The following is an 18845-nucleotide window of genomic DNA, read 5'->3' as shown; positions in this document are numbered from 1 at the left end:
CCGGGAGACCGGGTCCCAGGGCGTGGGTCCCGCCTCCCCGGGCCCGCCCCACCTGGCCCGGAACCGTGGCCGGCCCCTGTTCCCGGCCCCAGGTCCCTGGTTCTTCCCTGGCACTCTGCCTCTGGCGGGGTGGGAGACGGGCTGGCAAGTGGGGTCCACGGGAAAAGGATCGGACCTCTGGGTGGCGGGGAGAGCTCCCAGTTCCACGGACACGACCCCAGGGACCCTGTGAAGCAGGCCTGATATGTCCAGGGTGGGCCCCATTGCCCCTAGGGAGGCTTCTGGTGGGGCTGCCTGCCCTGAGCCTGCCGGGTACCGCGTCTTGGCCCGAAACTGGCCAGTCGCGGCTCTAAGAAAAGCCATCTCCTGGGGGCCTCCCCCCTGTCCTTCGCAGTTGGGCGGTCGGGACGGAGGGGTCTGCGCGTTTCCAGCCACTTAGCCCAGTGACCCGCAGCCCGGCCCCAGAGTTCCAAGCTCCACGGAGGCAGGGGGCCTCTTATCACGGGAAGCAGGTGTCTCGCGGGGCTCAAGGGATGGCGTGGGCACGCTCTAGGCGAGAGATGTTGCCCGTGCCCCGAGAGAGCCCCGGGGAGAGCCCGAGGCCTGGCCGCAGAGGCTGCCATTGCCTCCCCGGGCTCCTACCATGGGGCCTGGCCCTTCTCGCCCGAGGCCCAGGTTCACCGCAGGTGAATGCCTTTTGCGGACGCCAAGGACAGGAGGCCGCCGATTCCCTCACAGAGGTGGGTTTCCGAGCTCTGGGGGACTGAGGTCGCAGCGGTCACACTCCATTTTTGGGTGGTTCAGCAGAGACTGGAAGGTTGAAGCGGCTGGGTCCAAGTCTGCCGCCTTGTGGCAGGGTGGGGGCGTTGCAGGCGAAGCAAGGCTCTTAGCCTCCCAGGCGGGGCACAGGCCAGACTCCCCACGGGAGAACCGGTCCGTGGACGAGGGTCCCGCCCGCCCGCCCGGACCCGCTCCACCTGGCGCGGAACCGTGGCCGGCCCCTCTTCCCGGCCCCAGGTCCCTAGTTCTTCCCTGGCACTCTGCCTCTGCGGGGGTGGGAGAGCTGCTGGGAAGTGTGGTCCACGGGAAAACGCGCGGTCCTCTGGGTGGCAGGGAGGGCTTCCCTTAACTCTGACACCAGCCCAGGAACCCGGTGAACCTGGCCTGATATCTCAAGGGGGGGGTGGCTCGTAGCCCGGAGGGATGGGCTTGAGGTGGGGCCTGCTTGCGCCTGCGCGGCCCCGCCTCTGGGCCCGAAACCACCCAGCCGCGGCTCGGACAAAAGCCATCTCCTGGGGGCCTCCCCCATGTTCTTCCATCCGTAAAGGGTGACCCCTTTACGGATGGAAGAACAGGGGGATCTTCGCAGTGATGGGGACGGGACGGAGGGGTCTGCGGGTTTGCCGCCTCGTAGGCCAGTTGCTCGCACCCCGGCCCCATGTGTCCCAGCTCCATGGAGGAGGTGGGCTGCTTATGGCGGGATGCAGGCGTCCTGCGGGAGTCAGGGGATGGCGTGGGCCCTCCCCGGGCAAGAGAGGGCGCCTGGGACCAGAGAGAGCACCCGGGAAAATGCCCAGCCCTGGCCCCCGTGGCTCCAGTGGCCTCCCCAGGCTCCTGCCGCGGGGCCTGGTCACGCTCACCTGGGCCCAGGTTCTCCGCAGGTGAATGCCTTTTGCGCACACCAAGGACCACAGGCCGCGGATCCCTTCACGGGGAGGGGGTGTTCGAGCTCTGTGGGACCCAGGTCGCATCCCACACAGTCCCTTCTCTCAAAGTTCAGCCCAGACTTCAGAGAGTATAAGCGTCTCGGTGCAGATTTGCCGCCTCGGGGCAGGGTGGGGCCGTTTGAGCCAAGAAAGACTCTCAGCCCCCCGGGCAGGTCACAGGCCCGAGACCCCCCGGGAGACCGGGTCCCAGGGCGTGGGTCCCGCCTCCCCGGGCCCGCCCCACCTGGCCCGGAACCGTGGCCCGCCCCTGTTCCCTGCCCCAGGTCCCTGGTTCTTCCCTGGCACTCTGCCTCTGGCGGGGTGGGAGACGGGCTGGCAAGTGGGGTCCACGGGAAAAGGATCGGACCTCTGGGTGGCGGGGAGAGCTCCCAGTTCCACGGACACGACCCCAGGGACCCTGTGAAGCAGGCCTGATATGTCCAGGGTGGGCCCCGTTGCCCCTAGGGAGGCTTCTGGTGGGGCTGCCTGCCCTGAGCCTGCCGGGTACCGCGTCTTGGCCCGAAACTGGCCAGTCGCGGCTCTAAGAAAAGCCATCTCCTGGGGGCCTCCCCCCTGTCCTTCGCAGTTGGGCGGTCGGGACGGAGGGGTCTGCGCGTTTCCAGCCACTTAGCCCAGTGACCCGCAGCCCGGCCCCAGAGTTCCAAGCTCCACGGAGGCAGGGGGCCTCTTATCACGGGAAGCAGGTGTCTCGCGGGGCTCAAGGGATGGCGTGGGCACGCTCTAGGCGAGAGATGTTGCCCGTGCCCCGAGAGAGCCCCGGGGAGAGCCCGAGGCCTGGCCGCAGAGGCTGCCATTGCCTCCCCGGGCTCCTACCATGGGGCCTGGCCCTTCTCGCCCGAGGCCCAGGTTCACCGCAGGTGAATGCCTTTTGCGGACGCCAAGGACAGGAGGCCGCCGATTCCCTCACAGAGGTGGGTTTCCGAGCTCTGGGGGACTGAGGTCGCAGCGGTCACACTCCATTTTTGGGTGGTTCAGCAGAGACTGGAAGGTTGAAGCGGCTGGGTCCAAGTCTGCCGCCTTGTGGCAGGGTGGGGGCGTTGCAGGCGAAGCAAGGCTCTTAGCCTCCCAGGCGGGGCACAGGCCAGACTCCCCACGGGAGAACCGGTCCGTGGACGAGGGTCCCGCCCGCCCGCCCGGACCCGCTCCACCTGGCGCGGAACCGTGGCCGGCCCCTCTTCCCGGCCCCAGGTCCCTAGTTCTTCCCTGGCACTCTGCCTCTGCGGGGGTGGGAGAGCTGCTGGGAAGTGTGGTCCACGGGAAAACGCGCGATCCTCTGGGTGGCAGGGAGGGCTTCCCTTAACTCTGACACCAGCCCAGGAACCCGGTGAACCTGGCCGGATATCTCAAGGGGGGGGTGGCTCGTAGCCCGGAGGGATGGGCTTGAGGTGGGGCCTGCTTGCGCCTGCGCGGCCCCGCCTCTGGGCCCGAAACCACCCAGCCGCGGCTCGGACAAAAGCCATCTCCTGGGGGCCTCCCCCCTGTTCTTCCATCCGTAAAGGGTGACCCCTTTACGGATGGAAGAACAGGGGGATCTTCGCAGTGATGGGGACGGGACGGAGGGGTCTGCGGGTTTGCCGCCTCGTAGGCCAGTTGCTCGCACCCCGGCCCCATGTGTCCCAGCTCCATGGAGGAGGTGGGCTGCTTATGGCGGGATGCAGGCGTCCTGCGGGAGTCAGGGGATGGCGTGGGCCCTCCCCGGACAAGAGAGGGCGCCTGGGACCAGAGAGAGCACCCGGGAAAATGCCCAGCCCTGGCCCCCGTGGCTCCAGTGGCCTCCCCAGGCTCCTGCCGCGGGGCCTGGTCACGCTCACCTGGGCCCAGGTTCTCCGCAGGTGAATGCCTTTTGCGCACACCAAGGACCACAGGCCGCGGATCCCTTCAAGGGGAGGGGGGGTTCGAGCTCTGTGGGACCCAGGTCGCATCCCACACAGTCCCTTCTCTCAAAGTTCAGCCCAGACTTCAGAGAGTATAAGCGTCTCGGTGCAGATTTGCCGCCTCGGGGCAGGGTGGGGCCGTTTGAGCCAAGAAAGACTCTCAGCCCCCCGGGCAGGTCACAGGCCCGAGACCCCCCGGGAGACCGGGTCCCAGGGCGTGGGTCCCGCCTCCCCGGGCCCGCCCCACCTGGCCCGGAACCGTGGCCGGCCCCTGTTCCCGGCCCCAGGTCCCTGGTTCTTCCCTGGCACTCTGCCTCTGGCGGGGTGGGAGACGGGCTGGCAAGTGGGGTCCACGGGAAAAGGATCGGACCTCTGGGTGGCGGGGAGAGCTCCCAGTTCCACGGACACGACCCCAGGGACCCTGTGAAGCAGGCCTGATATGTCCAGGGTGGGCCCCATTGCCCCTAGGGAGGCTTCTGGTGGGGCTGCCTGCCCTGAGCCTGCCGGGTACCGCGTCTTGGCCCGAAACTGGCCAGTCGCGGCTCTAAGAAAAGCCATCTCCTGGGGGCCTCCCCCCTGTCCTTCGCAGTTGGGCGGTCGGGACGGAGGGGTCTGCGCGTTTCCAGCCACTTAGCCCAGTGACCCGCAGCCCGGCCCCAGAGTTCCAAGCTCCACGGAGGCAGGGGGCCTCTTATCACGGGAAGCAGGTGTCTCGCGGGGCTCAAGGGATGGCGTGGGCACGCTCTAGGCGAGAGATGTTGCCCGTGCCCCGAGAGAGCCCCGGGGAGAGCCCGAGGCCTGGCCGCAGAGGCTGCCATTGCCTCCCCGGGCTCCTACCATGGGGCCTGGCCCTTCTCGCCCGAGGCCCAGGTTCACCGCAGGTGAATGCCTTTTGCGGACGCCAAGGACAGGAGGCCGCCGATTCCCTCACAGAGGTGGGTTTCCGAGCTCTGGGGGACTGAGGTCGCAGCGGTCACACTCCATTTTTGGGTGGTTCAGCAGAGACTGGAAGGTTGAAGCGGCTGGGTCCAAGTCTGCCGCCTTGTGGCAGGGTGGGGGCGTTGCAGGCGAAGCAAGGCTCTTAGCCTCCCAGGCGGGGCACAGGCCAGACTCCCCACGGGAGAACCGGTCCGTGGACGAGGGTCCCGCCCGCCCGCCCGGACCCGCTCCACCTGGCGCGGAACCGTGGCCGGCCCCTCTTCCCGGCCCCAGGTCCCTAGTTCTTCCCTGGCACTCTGCCTCTGCGGGGGTGGGAGAGCTGCTGGGAAGTGTGGTCCACGGGAAAACGCGCGGTCCTCTGGGTGGCAGGGAGGGCTTCCCTTAACTCTGACACCAGCCCAGGAACCCGGTGAACCTGGCCTGATATCTCAAGGGGGGGGTGGCTCGTAGCCCGGAGGGATGGGCTTGAGGTGGGGCCTGCTTGCGCCTGCGCGGCCCCGCCTCTGGGCCCGAAACCACCCAGCCGCGGCTCGGACAAAAGCCATCTCCTGGGGGCCTCCCCCATGTTCTTCCATCCGTAAAGGGTGACCCCTTTACGGATGGAAGAACAGGGGGATCTTCGCAGTGATGGGGACGGGACGGAGGGGTCTGCGGGTTTGCCGCCTCGTAGGCCAGTTGCTCGCACCCCGGCCCCATGTGTCCCAGCTCCATGGAGGAGGTGGGCTGCTTATGGCGGGATGCAGGCGTCCTGCGGGAGTCAGGGGATGGCGTGGGCCCTCCCCGGGCAAGAGAGGGCGCCTGGGACCAGAGAGAGCACCCGGGAAAATGCCCAGCCCTGGCCCCCGTGGCTCCAGTGGCCTCCCCAGGCTCCTGCCGCGGGGCCTGGTCACGCTCACCTGGGCCCAGGTTCTCCGCAGGTGAATGCCTTTTGCGCACACCAAGGACCACAGGCCGCGGATCCCTTCACGGGGAGGGGGTGTTCGAGCTCTGTGGGACCCAGGTCGCATCCCACACAGTCCCTTCTCTCAAAGTTCAGCCCAGACTTCAGAGAGTATAAGCGTCTCGGTGCAGATTTGCCGCCTCGGGGCAGGGTGGGGCCGTTTGAGCCAAGAAAGACTCTCAGCCCCCCGGGCAGGTCACAGGCCCGAGACCCCCCGGGAGACCGGGTCCCAGGGCGTGGGTCCCGCCTCCCCGGGCCCGCCCCACCTGGCCCGGAACCGTGGCCCGCCCCTGTTCCCTGCCCCAGGTCCCTGGTTCTTCCCTGGCACTCTGCCTCTGGCGGGGTGGGAGACGGGCTGGCAAGTGGGGTCCACGGGAAAAGGATCGGACCTCTGGGTGGCGGGGAGAGCTCCCAGTTCCACGGACACGACCCCAGGGACCCTGTGAAGCAGGCCTGATATGTCCAGGGTGGGCCCCGTTGCCCCTAGGGAGGCTTCTGGTGGGGCTGCCTGCCCTGAGCCTGCCGGGTACCGCGTCTTGGCCCGAAACTGGCCAGTCGCGGCTCTAAGAAAAGCCATCTCCTGGGGGCCTCCCCCCTGTCCTTCGCATTTGGGCGGTCGGGACGGAGGGGTCTGCGCGTTTCCAGCCACTTAGCCCAGTGACCCGCAGCCCGGCCCCAGAGTTCCAAGCTCCACGGAGGCAGGGGGCCTCTTATCACGGGAAGCAGGTGTCTCGCGGGGCTCAAGGGATGGCGTGGGCACGCTCTAGGCGAGAGATGTTGCCCGTGCCCCGAGAGAGCCCCGGGGAGAGCCCGAGGCCTGGCCGCAGAGGCTGCCATTGCCTCCCCGGGCTCCTACCATGGGGCCTGGCCCTGCTCGCCCGAGGCCCAGGTTCACCGCAGGTGAATGCCTTTTGCGGACGCCAAGGACAGGAGGCCGCCGATTCCCTCACAGAGGTGGGTTTCCGAGCTCTGGGGGACTGAGGTCGCAGCGGTCACACTCCATTTTTGGGTGGTTCAGCAGAGACTGGAAGGTTGAAGCGGCTGGGTCCAAGTCTGCCGCCTTGTGGCAGGGTGGGGGCGTTGCAGGCGAAGCAAGGCTCTTAGCCTCCCAGGCGGGGCACAGGCCAGACTCCCCACGGGAGAACCGGTCCGTGGACGAGGGTCCCGCCCGCCCGCCCGGACCCGCTCCACCTGGCGCGGAACCGTGGCCGGCCCCTCTTCCCGGCCCCAGGTCCCTAGTTCTTCCCTGGCACTCTGCCTCTGCGGGGGTGGGAGAGCTGCTGGGAAGTGTGGTCCACGGGAAAACGCGCGGTCCTCTGGGTGGCAGGGAGGGCTTCCCTTAACTCTGACACCAGCCCAGGAACCCGGTGAACCTGGCCTGATATCTCAAGGGGGGGGTGGCTCGTAGCCCGGAGGGATGGGCTTGAGGTGGGGCCTGCTTGCGCCTGCGCGGCCCCGCCTCTGGGCCCGAAACCACCCAGCCGCGGCTCGGACAAAAGCCATCTCCTGGGGGCCTCCCCCCTGTTCTTCCATCCGTAAAGGGGGACCCCTTTACGGATGGAAGAACAGGGGGATCTTCGCAGTGATGGGGACGGGACGGAGGGGTCTGCGGGTTTGCCGCCTCGTAGGCCAGTTGCTCGCACCCCGGCCCCATGTGTCCCAGCTCCATGGAGGAGGTGGGCTGCTTATGGCGGGATGCAGGCGTCCTGCGGGAGTCAGGGGATGGCGTGGGCCCTCCCCGGGCAAGAGAGGGCGCCTGGGACCAGAGAGAGCACCCGGGAAAATGCCCAGCCCTGGTCCCCGTGGCTCCAGTGGCCTCCCCAGGCTCCTGCCGCGGGGCCTGGTCACGCTCACCTGGGCCCAGGTTCTCCGCAGGTGAATGCCTTTTGCGCACACCAAGGACCACAGGCCGCGGATCCCTTCACGGGGAGGGGGGGTTCGAGCTCTGTGGGACCCAGGTCGCATCCCACACAGTCCCTTCTCTCAAAGTTCAGCCCAGACTTCAGAGAGTATAAGCGTCTCGGTGCAGATTTGCCGCCTCGGGGCAGGGTGGGGCCGTTTGAGCCAAGAAAGACTCTCAGCCCCCCGGGCAGGTCACAGGCCCGAGACCCCCCGGGAGACCGGGTCCCAGGGCGTGGGTCCCGCCTCCCCGGGCCCGCCCCACCTGGCCCGGAACCGTGGCCGGCCCCTGTTCCCGGCCCCAGGTCCCTGGTTCTTCCCTGGCACTCTGCCTCTGGCGGGGTGGGAGACGGGCTGGCAAGTGGGGTCCACGGGAAAAGGATCGGACCTCTGGGTGGCGGGGAGAGCTCCCAGTTCCACGGACACGACCCCAGGGACCCTGTGAAGCAGGCCTGATATGTCCAGGGTGGGCCCCGTTGCCCCTAGGGAGGCTTCTGGTGGGGCTGCCTGCCCTGAGCCTGCCGGGTACCGCGTCTTGGCCCGAAACTGGCCAGTCGCGGCTCTAAGAAAAGCCATCTCCTGGGGGCCTCCCCCCTGTCCTTCGCATTTGGGCGGTCGGGACGGAGGGGTCTGCGCGTTTCCAGCCACTTAGCCCAGTGACCCGCAGCCCGGCCCCAGAGTTCCAAGCTCCACGGAGGCAGGGGGCCTCTTATCACGGGAAGCAGGTGTCTCGCGGGGCTCAAGGGATGGCGTGGGCACGCTCTAGGCGAGAGATGTTGCCCGTGCCCCGAGAGAGCCCCGGGGAGAGCCCGAGGCCTGGCCGCAGAGGCTGCCATTGCCTCCCCGGGCTCCTACCATGGGGCCTGGCCCTGCTCGCCCGAGGCCCAGGTTCACCGCAGGTGAATGCCTTTTGCGGACGCCAAGGACAGGAGGCCGCCGATTCCCTCACAGAGGTGGGTTTCCGAGCTCTGGGGGACTGAGGTCGCAGCGGTCACACTCCATTTTTGGGTGGTTCAGCAGAGACTGGAAGGTTGAAGCGGCTGGGTCCAAGTCTGCCGCCTTGTGGCAGGGTGGGGGCGTTGCAGGCGAAGCAAGGCTCTTAGCCTCCCAGGCGGGGCACAGGCCAGACTCCCCACGGGAGAACCGGTCCGTGGACGAGGGTCCCGCCCGCCCGCCCGGACCCGCTCCACCTGGCGCGGAACCGTGGCCGGCCCCTCTTCCCGGCCCCAGGTCCCTAGTTCTTCCCTGGCACTCTGCCTCTGCGGGGGTGGGAGAGCTGCTGGGAAGTGTGGTCCACGGGAAAACGCGCGGTCCTCTGGGTGGCAGGGAGGGCTTCCCTTAACTCTGACACCAGCCCAGGAACCCGGTGAACCTGGCCTGATATCTCAAGGGGGGGGTGGCTCGTAGCCCGGAGGGATGGGCTTGAGGTGGGGCCTGCTTGCGCCTGCGCGGCCCCGCCTCTGGGCCCGAAACCACCCAGCCGCGGCTCGGACAAAAGCCATCTCCTGGGGGCCTCCCCCCTGTTCTTCCATCCGTAAAGGGGGACCCCTTTACGGATGGAAGAACAGGGGGATCTTCGCAGTGATGGGGACGGGACGGAGGGGTCTGCGGGTTTGCCGCCTCGTAGGCCAGTTGCTCGCACCCCGGCCCCATGTGTCCCAGCTCCATGGAGGAGGTGGGCTGCTTATGGCGGGATGCAGGCGTCCTGCGGGAGTCAGGGGATGGCGTGGGCCCTCCCCGGGCAAGAGAGGGCGCCTGGGACCAGAGAGAGCACCCGGGAAAATGCCCAGCCCTGGCCCCCGTGGCTCCAGTGGCCTCCCCAGGCTCCTGCCGCGGGGCCTGGTCACGCTCACCTGGGCCCAGGTTCTCCGCAGGTGAATGCCTTTTGCGCACACCAAGGACCACAGGCCGCGGATCCCTTCACGGGGAGGGGGTGTTCGAGCTCTGTGGGACCCAGGTCGCATCCCACACAGTCCCTTCTCTCAAAGTTCAGCCCAGACTTCAGAGAGTATAAGCGTCTCGGTGCAGATTTGCCGCCTCGGGGCAGGGTGGGGCCGTTTGAGCCAAGAAAGACTCTCAGCCCCCCGGGCAGGTCACAGGCCCGAGACCCCCCGGGAGACCGGGTCCCAGGGCGTGGGTCCCGCCTCCCCGGGCCCGCCCCACCTGGCCCGGAACCGTGGCCGGCCCCTGTTCCCGGCCCCAGGTCCCTGGTTCTTCCCTGGCACTCTGCCTCTGGCGGGGTGGGAGACGGGCTGGCAAGTGGGGTCCACGGGAAAAGGATCGGACCTCTGGGTGGCGGGGAGAGCTCCCAGTTCCACGGACACGACCCCAGGGACCCTGTGAAGCAGGCCTGATATGTCCAGGGTGGGCCCCGTTGCCCCTAGGGAGGCTTCTGGTGGGGCTGCCTGCCCTGAGCCTGCCGGGTACCGCGTCTTGGCCCGAAACTGGCCAGTCGCGGCTCTAAGAAAAGCCATCTCCTGGGGGCCTCCCCCCTGTCCTTCGCATTTGGGCGGTCGGGACGGAGGGGTCTGCGCGTTTCCAGCCACTTAGCCCAGTGACCCGCAGCCCGGCCCCAGAGTTCCAAGCTCCACGGAGGCAGGGGGCCTCTTATCACGGGAAGCAGGTGTCTCGCGGGGCTCAAGGGATGGCGTGGGCACGCTCTAGGCGAGAGATGTTGCCCGTGCCCCGAGAGAGCCCCGGGGAGAGCCCGAGGCCTGGCCGCAGAGGCTGCCATTGCCTCCCCGGGCTCCTACCATGGGGCCTGGCCCTGCTCGCCCGAGGCCCAGGTTCACCGCAGGTGAATGCCTTTTGCGGACGCCAAGGACAGGAGGCCGCCGATTCCCTCACAGAGGTGGGTTTCCGAGCTCTGGGGGACTGAGGTCGCAGCGGTCACACTCCATTTTTGGGTGGTTCAGCAGAGACTGGAAGGTTGAAGCGGCTGGGTCCAAGTCTGCCGCCTTGTGGCAGGGTGGGGGCGTTGCAGGCGAAGCAAGGCTCTTAGCCTCCCAGGCGGGGCACAGGCCAGACTCCCCACGGGAGAACCGGTCCGTGGACGAGGGTCCCGCCCGCCCGCCCGGACCCGCTCCACCTGGCGCGGAACCGTGGCCGGCCCCTCTTCCCGGCCCCAGGTCCCTAGTTCTTCCCTGGCACTCTGCCTCTGCGGGGGTGGGAGAGCTGCTGGGAAGTGTGGTCCACGGGAAAACGCGCGGTCCTCTGGGTGGCAGGGAGGGCTTCCCTTAACTCTGACACCAGCCCAGGAACCCGGTGAACCTGGCCTGATATCTCAAGGGGGGGGTGGCTCGTAGCCCGGAGGGATGGGCTTGAGGTGGGGCCTGCTTGCGCCTGCGCGGCCCCGCCTCTGGGCCCGAAACCACCCAGCCGCGGCTCGGACAAAAGCCATCTCCTGGGGGCCTCCCCCCTGTTCTTCCATCCGTAAAGGGGGACCCCTTTACGGATGGAAGAACAGGGGGATCTTCGCAGTGATGGGGACGGGACGGAGGGGTCTGCGGGTTTGCCGCCTCGTAGGCCAGTTGCTCGCACCCCGGCCCCATGTGTCCCAGCTCCATGGAGGAGGTGGGCTGCTTATGGCGGGATGCAGGCGTCCTGCGGGAGTCAGGGGATGGCGTGGGCCCTCCCCGGGCAAGAGAGGGCGCCTGGGACCAGAGAGAGCACCCGGGAAAATGCCCAGCCCTGGCCCCCGTGGCTCCAGTGGCCTCCCCAGGCTCCTGCCGCGGGGCCTGGTCACGCTCACCTGGGCCCAGGTTCTCCGCAGGTGAATGCCTTTTGCGCACACCAAGGACCACAGGCCGCGGATCCCTTCACGGGGAGGGGGTGTTCGAGCTCTGTGGGACCCAGGTCGCATCCCACACAGTCCCTTCTCTCAAAGTTCAGCCCAGACTTCAGAGAGTATAAGCGTCTCGGTGCAGATTTGCCGCCTCGGGGCAGGGTGGGGCCGTTTGAGCCAAGAAAGACTCTCAGCCCCCCGGGCAGGTCACAGGCCCGAGACCCCCCGGGAGACCGGGTCCCAGGGCGTGGGTCCCGCCTCCCCGGGCCCGCCCCACCTGGCCCGGAACCGTGGCCGGCCCCTGTTCCCGGCCCCAGGTCCCTGGTTCTTCCCTGGCACTCTGCCTCTGGCGGGGTGGGAGACGGGCTGGCAAGTGGGGTCCACGGGAAAAGGATCGGACCTCTGGGTGGCGGGGAGAGCTCCCAGTTCCACGGACACGACCCCAGGGACCCTGTGAAGCAGGCCTGATATGTCCAGGGTGGGCCCCGTTGCCCCTAGGGAGGCTTCTGGTGGGGCTGCCTGCCCTGAGCCTGCCGGGTACCGCGTCTTGGCCCGAAACTGGCCAGTCGCGGCTCTAAGAAAAGCCATCTCCTGGGGGCCTCCCCCCTGTCCTTCGCATTTGGGCGGTCGGGACGGAGGGGTCTGCGCGTTTCCAGCCACTTAGCCCAGTGACCCGCAGCCCGGCCCCAGAGTTCCAAGCTCCACGGAGGCAGGGGGCCTCTTATCACGGGAAGCAGGTGTCTCGCGGGGCTCAAGGGATGGCGTGGGCACGCTCTAGGCGAGAGATGTTGCCCGTGCCCCGAGAGAGCCCCGGGGAGAGCCCGAGGCCTGGCCGCAGAGGCTGCCATTGCCTCCCCGGGCTCCTACCATGGGGCCTGGCCCTGCTCGCCCGAGGCCCAGGTTCACCGCAGGTGAATGCCTTTTGCGGACGCCAAGGACAGGAGGCCGCCGATTCCCTCACAGAGGTGGGTTTCCGAGCTCTGGGGGACTGAGGTCGCAGCGGTCACACTCCATTTTTGGGTGGTTCAGCAGAGACTGGAAGGTTGAAGCGGCTGGGTCCAAGTCTGCCGCCTTGTGGCAGGGTGGGGGCGTTGCAGGCGAAGCAAGGCTCTTAGCCTCCCAGGCGGGGCACAGGCCAGACTCCCCACGGGAGAACCGGTCCGTGGACGAGGGTCCCGCCCGCCCGCCCGGACCCGCTCCACCTGGCGCGGAACCGTGGCCGGCCCCTCTTCCCGGCCCCAGGTCCCTAGTTCTTCCCTGGCACTCTGCCTCTGCGGGGGTGGGAGAGCTGCTGGGAAGTGTGGTCCACGGGAAAACGCGCGGTCCTCTGGGTGGCAGGGAGGGCTTCCCTTAACTCTGACACCAGCCCAGGAACCCGGTGAACCTGGCCTGATATCTCAAGGGGGGGGTGGCTCGTAGCCCGGAGGGATGGGCTTGAGGTGGGGCCTGCTTGCGCCTGCGCGGCCCCGCCTCTGGGCCCGAAACCACCCAGCCGCGGCTCGGACAAAAGCCATCTCCTGGGGGCCTCCCCCCTGTTCTTCCATCCGTAAAGGGGGACCCCTTTACGGATGGAAGAACAGGGGGATCTTCGCAGTGATGGGGACGGGACGGAGGGGTCTGCGGGTTTGCCGCCTCGTAGGCCAGTTGCTCGCACCCCGGCCCCATGTGTCCCAGCTCCATGGAGGAGGTGGGCTGCTTATGGCGGGATGCAGGCGTCCTGCGGGAGTCAGGGGATGGCGTGGGCCCTCCCCGGGCAAGAGAGGGCGCCTGGGACCAGAGAGAGCACCCGGGAAAATGCCCAGCCCTGGCCCCCGTGGCTCCAGTGGCCTCCCCAGGCTCCTGCCGCGGGGCCTGGTCACGCTCACCTGGGCCCAGGTTCTCCGCAGGTGAATGCCTTTTGCGCACACCAAGGACCACAGGCCGCGGATCCCTTCACGGGGAGGGGGGGTTCGAGCTCTGTGGGACCCAGGTCGCATCCCACACAGTCCCTTCTCTCAAAGTTCAGCCCAGACTTCAGAGAGTATAAGCGTCTCGGTGCAGATTTGCCGCCTCGGGGCAGGGTGGGGCCGTTTGAGCCAAGAAAGACTCTCAGCCCCCCGGGCAGGTCACAGGCCCGAGACCCCCCGGGAGACCGGGTCCCAGGGCGTGGGTCCCGCCTCCCCGGGCCCGCCCCACCTGGCCCGGAACCGTGGCCGGCCCCTGTTCCCGGCCCCAGGTCCCTGGTTCTTCCCTGGCACTCTGCCTCTGGCGGGGTGGGAGACGGGCTGGCAAGTGGGGTCCACGGGAAAAGGATCGGACCTCTGGGTGGCGGGGAGAGCTCCCAGTTCCACGGACACGACCCCAGGGACCCTGTGAAGCAGGCCTGATATGTCCAGGGTGGGCCCCGTTGCCCCTAGGGAGGCTTCTGGTGGGGCTGCCTGCCCTGAGCCTGCCGGGTACCGCGTCTTGGCCCGAAACTGGCCAGTCGCGGCTCTAAGAAAAGCCATCTCCTGGGGGCCTCCCCCCTGTCCTTCGCAGTTGGGCGGTCGGGACGGAGGGGTCTGCGCGTTTCCAGCCACTTAGCCCAGTGACCCGCAGCCCGGCCCCAGAGTTCCAAGCTCCACGGAGGCAGGGGGCCTCTTATCACGGGAAGCAGGTGTCTCGCGGGGCTCAAGGGATGGCGTGGGCACGCTCTAGGCGAGAGATGTTGCCCGTGCCCCGAGAGAGCCCCGGGGAGAGCCCGAGGCCTGGCCGCAGAGGCTGCCATTGCCTCCCCGGGCTCCTACCATGGGGCCTGGCCCTGCTCGCCCGAGGCCCAGGTTCACCGCAGGTGAATGCCTTTTGCGGACGCCAAGGACAGGAGGCCGCCGATTCCCTCACAGAGGTGGGTTTCCGAGCTCTGGGGGACTGAGGTCGCAGCGGTCACACTCCATTTTTGGGTGGTTCAGCAGAGACTGGAAGGTTGAAGCGGCTGGGTCCAAGTCTGCCGCCTTGTGGCAGGGTGGGGGCGTTGCAGGCGAAGCAAGGCTCTTAGCCTCCCAGGCGGGGCACAGGCCAGACTCCCCACGGGAGAACCGGTCCGTGGACGAGGGTCCCGCCCGCCCGCCCGGACCCGCTCCACCTGGCGCGGAACCGTGGCCGGCCCCTCTTCCCGGCCCCAGGTCCCTAGTTCTTCCCTGGCACTCTGCCTCTGCGGGGGTGGGAGAGCTGCTGGGAAGTGTGGTCCACGGGAAAACGCGCGGTCCTCTGGGTGGCAGGGAGGGCTTCCCTTAACTCTGACACCAGCCCAGGAACCCGGTGAACCTGGCCTGATATCTCAAGGGGGGGGTGGCTCGTAGCCCGGAGGGATGGGCTTGAGGTGGGGCCTGCTTGCGCCTGCGCGGCCCCGCCTCTGGGCCCGAAACCACCCAGCCGCGGCTCGGACAAAAGCCATCTCCTGGGGGCCTCCCCCCTGTTCTTCCATCCGTAAAGGGGGACCCCTTTACGGATGGAAGAACAGGGGGATCTTCGCAGTGATGGGGACGGGACGGAGGGGTCTGCGGGTTTGCCGCCTCGTAGGCCAGTTGCTCGCACCCCGGCCCCATGTGTCCCAGCTCCATGGAGGAGGTGGGCTGCTTATGGCGGGATGCAGGCGTCCTGCGGGAGTCAGGGGATGGCGTGGGCCCTCCCCGGACAAGAGAGGGCGCCTGGGACCAGAGAGAGCACCCGGGAAAATGCCCAGCCCTGGCCCCCGTGGCTCCAGTGGCCTCCCCAGGCTCCTGCCGCGGGGCCTGGTCACGCTCACCTGGGCCCAGGTTCTCCGCAGGTGAATGCCTTTTGCGCACACCAAGGACCACAGGCCGCGGATCCCTTCACGGGGAGGGGGGGTTCGAGCTCTGTGGGACCCAGGTCGCATCCCACACAGTCCCTTCTCTCAAAGTTCAGCCCAGACTTCAGAGAGTATAAGCGTCTCGGTGCAGATTTGCCGCCTCGGGGCAGGGTGGGGCCGTTTGAGCCAAGAAAGACTCTCAGCCCCCCGGGCAGGTCACAGGCCCGAGACCCCCCGGGAGACCGGGTCCCAGGGCGTGGGTCCCGCCTCCCCGGGCCCGCCCCACCTGGCCCGGAACCGTGGCCGGCCCCTGTTCCCGGCCCCAGGTCCCTGGTTCTTCCCTGGCACTCTGCCTCTGGCGGGGTGGGAGACGGGCTGGCAAGTGGGGTCCACGGGAAAAGGATCGGACCTCTGGGTGGCGGGGAGAGCTCCCAGTTCCACGGACACGACCCCAGGGACCCTGTGAAGCAGGCCTGATATGTCCAGGGTGGGCCCCATTGCCCCTAGGGAGGCTTCTGGTGGGGCTGCCTGCCCTGAGCCTGCCGGGTACCGCGTCTTGGCCCGAAACTGGCCAGTCGCGGCTCTAAGAAAAGCCATCTCCTGGGGGCCTCCCCCCTGTCCTTCGCAGTTGGGCGGTCGGGACGGAGGGGTCTGCGCGTTTCCAGCCACTTAGCCCAGTGACCCGCAGCCCGGCCCCAGAGTTCCAAGCTCCACGGAGGCAGGGGGCCTCTTATCACGGGAAGCAGGTGTCTCGCGGGGCTCAAGGGATGGCGTGGGCACGCTCTAGGCGAGAGATGTTGCCCGTGCCCCGAGAGAGCCCCGGGGAGAGCCCGAGGCCTGGCCGCAGAGGCTGCCATTGCCTCCCCGGGCTCCTACCATGGGGCCTGGCCCTGCTCGCCCGAGGCCCAGGTTCACCGCAGGTGAATGCCTTTTGCGGACGCCAAGGACAGGAGGCCGCCGATTCCCTCACAGAGGTGGGTTTCCGAGCTCTGGGGGACTGAGGTCGCAGCGGTCACACTCCATTTTTGGGTGGTTCAGCAGAGACTGGAAGGTTGAAGCGGCTGGGTCCAAGTCTGCCGCCTTGTGGCAGGGTGGGGGCGTTGCAGGCGAAGCAAGGCTCTTAGCCTCCCAGGCGGGGCACAGGCCAGACTCCCCACGGGAGAACCGGTCCGTGGACGAGGGTCCCACCCGCCCGTCCGGACCCGCTCCACCTGGCGCGGAACCGTGGCCGGCCCCTCTTCCCGGCCCCAGGTCCCTAGTTCTTCCCTGGCAGTCTGCCTCTGCGGGGGTGGGAGAGCTGCTGGGAAGTGTGGTCCACGGGAAAACGCGCGGTCCTCTGGGTGGCAGGGAGGGCTTCCCTTAACTCTGACACCAGCCCAGGAACCCGGTGAACCTGGCCTGATATCTCAAGGGGGGGGTGGCTCGTAGCCCAGAGTGATGGGCTTGGGGTGGGGCCTGCTTGCGCCTGCGCGGCCCCGCCTCTGGGCCCGAAACCACCCAGCCGCGGCTCGGAGAAAAGCCATCTCCTGGGGGCCTCCCCCCTGTTCTTCCATCCGTAAAGGGGGACCCCTTTACGGATGGAAGAACAGGGGGATCTTCGCTGTGGTGAGGACGGGACGGAGGGGTCTGCGGTTTTGCCGCCATGTAGGCCCGTTGCTCGCACCCAGGCCCCTTGTGTCCCAGCTCCATGGAGGATGTGGGCCGCTTATGGCAGGATGCAGGCGTCCTGCGGGGGTGAAGGGACGCCGTGGGCACTCCCCGGGCGAGCGAGGGCGCCTGGGACCCGAGAGAGCACCCGGGAAAATGCCCAGCCCTGGCCCCCGTGGCTCCAGTGGCCTCCCCAGGCTCCTGCCGCGGGGCCTGGTCACGCTCACCTGGGCCCAGGTTCTCCGCAGGTGAATGCCTTTTGCGCACACCAAGGACCACAGGCCGCGGATCCCTTCACGGGGAGGGGGGGTTCGAGCTCTGTGGGACCCAGGTCGCATCCCACACAGTCCCTTCTCTCAAAGTTCAGCCCAGACTTCAGAGAGTATAAGCGTCTCGGTGCAGATTTGCCGCCTCGGGGCAGGGTGGGGCCGTTTGAGCCAAGAAAGACTCTCAGCCCCCCGGGCAGGTCACAGGCCCGAGACCCCCCGGGAGACCGGGTCCCAGGGCGTGGGTCCCGCCTCCCCGGGCCCGCCCCACCTGGCCCGGAACCGTGGCCGGCCCCTGTTCCCGGCCCCAGGTCCCTGGTTCTTCCCTGGCACTCTGCCTCTGGCGGGGTGGGAGACGGGCTGGCAAGTGGGGTCCACGGGAAAAGGATCGGACCTCTGGGTGGCGGGGAGAGCTCCCAGTTCCACGGACACGACCCCAGGGACCCTGTGAAGCAGGCCTGATATGTCCAGGGTGGGCCCCATTGCCCCTAGGGAGGCTTCTGGTGGGGCTGCCTGCCCTGAGCCTGCCGGGTACCGCGTCTTGGCCCGAAACTGGCCAGTCGCGGCTCTAAGAAAAGCCATCTCCTGGGGGCCTCCCCCCTGTCCTTCGCAGTTGGGCGGTCGGGACGGAGGGGTCTGCGCGTTTCCAGCCACTTAGCCCAGTGACCCGCAGCCCGGCCCCAGAGTTCCAAGCTCCACGGAGGCAGGGGGCCTCTTATCACGGGAAGCAGGTGTCTCGCGGGGCTCAAGGGATGGCGTGGGCACGCTCTAGGCGAGAGATGTTGCCCGTGCCCCGAGAGAGCCCCGGGGAGAGCCCGAGGCCTGGCCGCAGAGGCTGCCATTGCCTCCCGGGCTCCTACCATGGGGCCTGGCCCTGCTCGCCCGAGGCCCAGGTTCACCGCAGGTGAATGCCTTTTGCGGACGCCAAGGACAGGAGGCCGCCGATTCCCTCACAGAGGTGGGTTTCCGAGCTCTGGGGGACTGAGGTCGCAGCGGTCACACTCCATTTTTGGGTGGTTCAGCAGAGACTGGAAGGTTGAAGCGGCTGGGTCCAAGTCTGCCGCCTTGTGGCAGGGTGGGGGCGTTGCAGGCGAAGCAAGGCTCTTAGCCTCCCAGGCGGGGCACAGGCCAGACTCCCCACGGGAGAACCGGTCCGTGGACGAGGGTCCCGCCCGCCCGCCCGGACCCGCTCCACCTGGCGCGGAACCGTGGCCGGCCCCTCTTCCCGGCCCCAGGTCCCTAGTTCTTCCCTGGCACTCTGCCTCTGCGGGGGTGGGAGAGCTGCTGGGAAGTGTGGTCCACGGGAAAACGCGCGGTCCTCTGGGTGGCAGGGAGGGCTTCCCTTAACTCTGACACCAGCCCAGGAACCCGGTGAACCTGGCCTGATATCTCAAGGGGGGGGTGGCTCGTAGCCCGGAGGGATGGGCTTGAGGTGGGGCCTGCTTGCGCCTGCGCGGCCCCGCCTCTGGGCCCGAAACCACCCAGCCGCGGCTCGGACAAAAGCCATCTCCTGGGGGCCTCCCCCCTGTTCTTCCATCCGTAAAGGGGGACCCCTTTACGGATGGAAGAACAGGGGGATCTTCGCAGTGATGGGGACGGGACGGAGGGGTCTGCGGGTTTGCCGCCTCGTAGGCCAGTTGCTCGCACCCCGGCCCCATGTGTCTCAGCTCCATGGAGGAGGTGGGCTGCTTATGGCGGGATGCAGGCGTCCTGCGGGAGTCAGGGGTTGGCGTGGGCCCTCCCCGGACAAGAGAGGGCGCCTGGGACCAGAGAGAGCACCCGGGAAAATGCCCAGCCCTGGCCCCCGTGGCTCCAGTGGCCTCCTCAGGCTCCTGCCGCGGGGCCTGGTCACGCTCACCTGGGCCCAGGTTCTCCGCAGGTGAATGCCTTTTGCGCACACCAAGGACCACAGGCCGCGGATCCCTTCACGGGGAGGGGGTGTTCGAGCTCTGTGGGAGCCAGGTCGCATCCCACACAGTCCC

Source organism: Desmodus rotundus, chromosome 11 (genome assembly GCF_022682495.2).
Source record: "Desmodus rotundus isolate HL8 chromosome 11, HLdesRot8A.1, whole genome shotgun sequence".
Taxonomy (NCBI): Eukaryota; Metazoa; Chordata; class Mammalia; order Chiroptera; family Phyllostomidae; genus Desmodus; species Desmodus rotundus.
The sequence above is the reverse complement of the archived record's forward strand: the minus strand, read 5'-3'. Positions refer to the sequence as shown.